Below are 6,000 nucleotides of genomic sequence, written 5' to 3'. Positions count from 1 at the left end.
ACAGGGACAAGCTGAAACCGATTAACATCATGGGAGAAAAAGTGGAGCCGGTTGAGAAGTATAAATACCTTGGTATTCACATGGACAACAAACTAGACTGGAGACACAACTCTGAAGCTATCTACAAGAAGGGACAGAGCAAATGGTACTTTCTAAGGAAGCTTAGGTCCTTCAGAGTTGGTAGCAAGATGCTGCATATGTTCTATAAGTCTGTTGTGGAGAGTGTGATCTCTTCTTCCAAACTCTGCTGGGGGAACAGTATTAGAGCTAATGACTTAAAGCTACAGTGTGTAATAATTACAGGGATATACAGTCAGAAATGTAATATATTATACATAACTATGTTATTTATCATCATCTTAACCTTAATATTTGCGTTGCCTTAGAATTCGTTATTTATAATTAGATAGGAGCGGGTCTCGCAGCCATGGAGGCAGACATCTTTGCGCTACGGCAGCGCAGAGCCAACAAACTAGCGATTGCGAGATCGCCCATTATGCTCGAAAGTAACTACGGCAAGTTGAGAGAGATGAACTGAGACGGTACTGAACAATAGATGGCAGTATTAAAATTATCTATGTAAACAAACCTCATCACTTGAGAAGGTAGGTGATGCGGACGTTGTGGAAGACATTTTGTCCCGTAACGCTCGCCATACTGTTGGGGGGGAGAAGCGGTGGGGGGGAGATGTTCATGTTGCTGCGGTCTGCAGTCTGGACGTTAGATGTCGCTGAAAATTACACACTGTAGCTTTAAAAAGCTCAATGAGCTAATGAAGAAAGCCAGCTCTGTTCTAGAAGCTCATCTGGAGATTATTTCAAAAAGACGAATTCTTCATAAATTGAAGAAAATTATGCACAACTGTGAGCATCCACTTTAGAATATTTTTAAACAACAACAGAATGACTTCAGTAAGAGGTGTTGGAGGTTCAAATGGTAGAATCTCAAAAATCAAGACGCCTTTAGCCGATTATCTCATTTGCCCACAGGACGGAGGAAGGGCGTTTATTTTGACAGGTCAAATTCACATGCTGTCTTCAGTAGACCATTACAGCGCTTCACATCACAACAGACAATCTCAGCTTTTCCCAACTCACGTTCCACTTCAGGCTGTTATATAGTCTTAATATCTTTAGATCAGGTGCAAGACAGGCCGCTACATAAGATCCTTTCTGCCTGCACCTATCAACACTCACAACACCTGTTTAAAAAATAACACGAGTTACTGCCACATTTAATTTCTCTTCAGGATTAATAAAGTATTCTTGAGTTTAGATTTAATTTAATTCTATTTTTAGTAGTACGAGGGACTACTAGTAAACCTGCAGATTGATAATGAAGTGCTCTGTTAGGAATATATGGAACAATCAGATCTTTGACATATGATGGCCTTGGTTATCTAAGGCTTTATACCTGAGAAGGAGGATTTTAAATTCTACTCTGAATTTAAAAGGAAGCTGATGAAGCTAAGATAGCTTCCCTGTCCAGTCAGTGTTAGACTGCTGTCTCGGTAGCAGTTGTTGCCACCAAATGTGACACCAGCATGGATACCCAAATTTGGATAGAGAGCAGGACATGTAGGCTTGATTTGTAGGCTACTCACTAGTTATGAACTCACACCATGTTCTATATCTATACTGCTGCTTGTTCTCTTTAGGTATTCAGTTCATAAATCTCATAGTAGCTCAATGCCTGCCTTTCCCATTTGTTATGTTTTCTCAATTTGTGGTAGCTATTAAACAAAAATACACAGCAATAAAAACCTGAATATAGTTTGTTAGGATTTAATTAACTGATATCTACACATCACTGAGTGTTTATTATTGAATTACAGCATTGTGTAGCTCTTCTTGTATGACTTTTGGGCTTTATTATAAAGTTAAATAAATTGAAATGGGTTGTCCAGGGTAAGAAATCAAGACTTTAATAACGTTTACAGTGTTATGAAATAAAGGAATCCAGAATATTTTTTTTTATTAAACAAAAGGAATTACATGCATTTCCCTTTATTTTAAGTTTAATTAAATATACCAGCAATCTGAGCTTGCTGGCAACAGTAGGCTACAGATGCCGAGGGCTCCTCCCCTCCAGCGGCAACATAACTGGGAGGCTGCGCTCTTTCCCGGGGCGAGCCGCGTTATAATCTAATAACCCATCCACCTAAAACACACAGTGGATCAGGAGTTCAAGAGCGCTTGAACAAACAGTACTGGGAGTGGAAATGTCTCGGGGAAGTGCTCAGTATTTTCCTCTCCTTTCATAGAAAACTTTTGAAAGTGTCATATTTTCGGTGGTGCTTTATTTTCATGCGCTCTGGCCAACTTGGAGAGAGGAGACGCGCTTCTGCGGGCTTTTGTTGCGCATCATAAGTTTGGTGAAACAGCAGGTGAGAAGAAACCCGCCTCAGCATAATAATAATCTATAGTATATAACAAACTGAGAGCTATTTTAAATATAATGTGCTGATATTAGGATATTTATTCATTTCAGATATAGCCTACTTTACAGTGTTAAATCAATTCCTAAGTGTGCGCGTATTTCGGGCTGCTTTGTATGTTAATGTTTAATATTTAAATGTATTAAGACAGTGTGTATATATTTAACTCAGATAAAAAGCTTAGAAGGCGTTGTATTGGACGTTTCTATAAGGAAGTTTAAAAGATAATATTTATTTTCCGAATAAATAAATTTTATCAAAGACTTATTGATCACTAAAATATAAATTGGGGTTCGCATGAAAAGCCAAGTTTAATATTTATTGCGGTTTTTCTTATCAATTGTAAACTGTTTACGGTTTATATATATATATATATATATATATATATATATATATATATATATATATATATATATATATATATATATATATATATATATATATATATGTATATATATATATATATATATATATATATATATATATATATATATATATATATATATATATATATATATATATATATATGTATATATATATATATATATATATATATATATATATATATATATATATATATATATATATATATATATATATGTATATATATATATATATATGTATATAATAAAGTGGATCATAAACACTGAAAAGAAGAACGGAAGTACAAAGTAAATGTGTTTCACGCAAATTTTATTCTGTATTTTTAGAAAACAATAGGGTACTTTAAAGCTATGTACAAGCTAAACTGCAGCAACAAATAAAGGATTTCGACTGTGCTGCTGCCATCAACACCCTTGTTTATAGATTTTGAAGACTGGCCTGTTTTCCAGTGTAGTCTTGTTTCTCTGACTGTGACTGGCTGAATGTGATCTCTTCATCCTCTGACATGGGAGTTGGCTCGGTGCTCGTCTGCCTGGCTGTGTGTTTCCTGGATGGGGCCGCCTTCTACAGTTGCTTTTTGTATTTCTGCTTCTGTCTCCTTGAACCCCAGTCGGCCTCGGCAGATGGCCGCTCACACTGAGCCTGGTTCTGCTGGAGGTTTCTTCCTGTTAAAAGGGAGTTTTTCCTCTCTACTGTCGCTACAAGCATGCTTAGTGTGAGGGATTGCATTCGAGTCAATTAGTCGATGCAATCATTTGGTTTTCCTTAGAAACTTTGAATCAATTTAACTGTATGATCTGGTGAACTGTAAAGTGCTTTAAGAAGACATGTGTTGTGAATTGGCGCTATTTAAATAAACTGAATTGAATTTAATTATTTTTTTAGGAACTCTAAAACGCAGTTGTAATTGTTGCTTCTTTATTTTTATTCTATTATTTAGTTCTAGCTTTTGATTACTTTTTTATCTCAGTTAAGGGCTTTGTTGAGGGAGTGTGCATGTGTGAGTTTGGTTATGGTCTAACTGTTTTACGACTGTAGTTGGCCAGCTAGACTGACTTAGGCCATGCATATTCAAAACACAGCTCATCAGTCTGGGTAGGCGTTGACAGTCCAGTTTAAATCTGACCGAACAAATCAAGGCACAGGAGCAGGGGCACATCTAGAATTGGGGACAGGGGGGGCCATAGCCACCTGTAATTGGCCACCCCTATAGCAAACACTATAAGGGGATTTGATGTTGATGTTGCAGTAATGTTATTCACCACCTGAGAACAAGCAATTATCTTCTAAACCAGAGGATGACAGCAGTGATATCATCATTCAATTCAGTTTATTTCTATAGTGCCAGTTCACAACACATGTCATTTCAAAGCATTTTACAGTTCACCAGATCATACAGTCAAATTGATTCAAAGTTTTCTATTTAAGGAAAACCAGTTGATCTTATCAACTCATTGACTCAAAGGCAATCCCTCACCCTCATCATATGGAAGGTCCTGCTCTGAAATTTAAAAGTTAGTATGTGACCAATAACTCACTACAAAAATACACCAATTAATTATTCACTACAATATATTACAATTTAAGGGGACTAAGATTTATTTTTTATGTTTTATGGGGTACAGTTAATCTCTGTAGTCATCTAGTCTTCCATGTAAATGAAGATAAAGAACAATGGCTCAATCCATTTAATGTATATCTTTTGTAGAACCATACATTCTTTTTCAACTGTATCAATGTTTAACATTTGCATAGCTTATCAGTTTGGGCCTAATGAAAAACTGGTCTGCCCTCATTTTGAATCAATGATTATAGATTTACCCTGAACTGGTTTTAGCACCTATCAGTTTTCAGCCAGCCCACAATGTGCATGGTCCTTCCCTCCCCATTCCTATGAAAAATTTCTAGAACTACTGCACATGAGACAGGAATTAAAGCTTACCATAGAATTATTTTATCTTTTCTGTAACTATAAATTCCAGTTTATGACCACAGCTGAGTGATATCTTATTCACCCTTTGTTATGTCCAGAAATAGCTGGATATATTTCCCACAGAATATGACAAAAGGCTGCTGTAAGAGCCTTTCTTTGAAAAACAAAAAACAAAAGAACATTTTTGCATCATACCTGTAGTTATCTGACTGGTTCTAACCTGTTTCAACTGTTGTCCTGCCCTGGTCCCACCTCTACCCGCTCCTCTCCAGACTGATTCACCATATATATATATATACTGTATATATATATATATATATAAAACTGACAAAATGCTAAATACTAAGAAAATTAGGGAGAGGAATATTCTTTGTAAACCTAATTAGTTATTTTTAGTCTAATAATAAAAAGAAAGCTAAAAAAAAAATAGAATTAAAAATACATCTAGACCATTTGAAAAGAGACAGTATTCTTATTTTCCAGGTGACTATTTTCCAAGATCTAAGTCTGTCTGAAGTCGAAGGGTTGCCGTTATTTGTTCTATGCAATTTACCTCCTTCAGCATTTGAGACCACTCGTCCAGTGTGGGCGGATGGGGCTTAAGGCAATTTATTGTGATTATTTTATGTGCAATCAGATGTACAGTAAATTTTTATCTTTTAATATGGCATGTAAACTGTAGATCTGTTCTAAACTTTGATCTAAACTACGGTATACCTAAATACTCAAAACAGATTTGAGCATAATTTCTATCTACTAAGAGATATATGTCCACATATATCTGTTATTGGCACAATTAACTGCTCCCCCCTACTCATTCCTTTTTTTCAAGCTGCTTGAGATATGCCTACATTAAAATGCAGAAATGTATATACCTAGTTTGCTCATAAAATAGAGGAATCTGTATTTGATGGGTTCAGTGAGTCACTCAAAGTGTATGCTTCTAATGTGCTTCTAAATTCCATCTAACTCCACAGAAGGAGCTTTTTATTAAAGGAAGTGTTTTGAACACTGGGAAAAGGAACTGATGAAAAGAGGCAGCAAAAGGAATAGTTTACTGCTGAGTCAATATTGATTTCACTGGCTGAGCTTCAGGTTTTTTTGTCAGCATGACAGAGAGAGTGAGCAAATTCTGCTTCAGACCACAGGAAGACAACTCCTTGTTTTATAGTAATCCTTTGTGTTCTCTCTATCCAAATGTTTTGTCAGTGGGGCGAAGCCAGGTGTACATTACGCAGACTGCTGT

At 36.0% G+C, this 6,000-nt stretch overlaps 1 protein-coding gene across 1 annotated transcript in view; it reads left to right on the top strand.

Annotated features, from left to right (window-relative positions):
- Window positions 1-2,124: 2,124 nt before the first annotated feature.
- sema3d (sema domain, immunoglobulin domain (Ig), short basic domain, secreted, (semaphorin) 3D) overlaps window positions 2,125-6,000 on the top strand; it is a 39,296-nt gene continuing 35,420 nt past the window's right edge. The window contains exon 1 of the mRNA XM_038268696.1: window positions 2,125-2,386. The gene's annotated coding sequence lies outside the window, so the exon portion shown is untranslated. The remainder of the gene's footprint in view (window positions 2,387-6,000) is intronic.

Source organism: Cyprinodon tularosa, unplaced genomic scaffold, assembly GCF_016077235.1.
Source record: "Cyprinodon tularosa strain WSP-4 unplaced genomic scaffold, ASM1607723v1 ctg71, whole genome shotgun sequence".
NCBI classification, from domain to species: Eukaryota; Metazoa; Chordata; class Actinopteri; order Cyprinodontiformes; family Cyprinodontidae; genus Cyprinodon; species Cyprinodon tularosa.
Note: the sequence above shows the minus strand (reverse complement) of the source record. Positions and strands in the feature narration are given on the sequence as shown.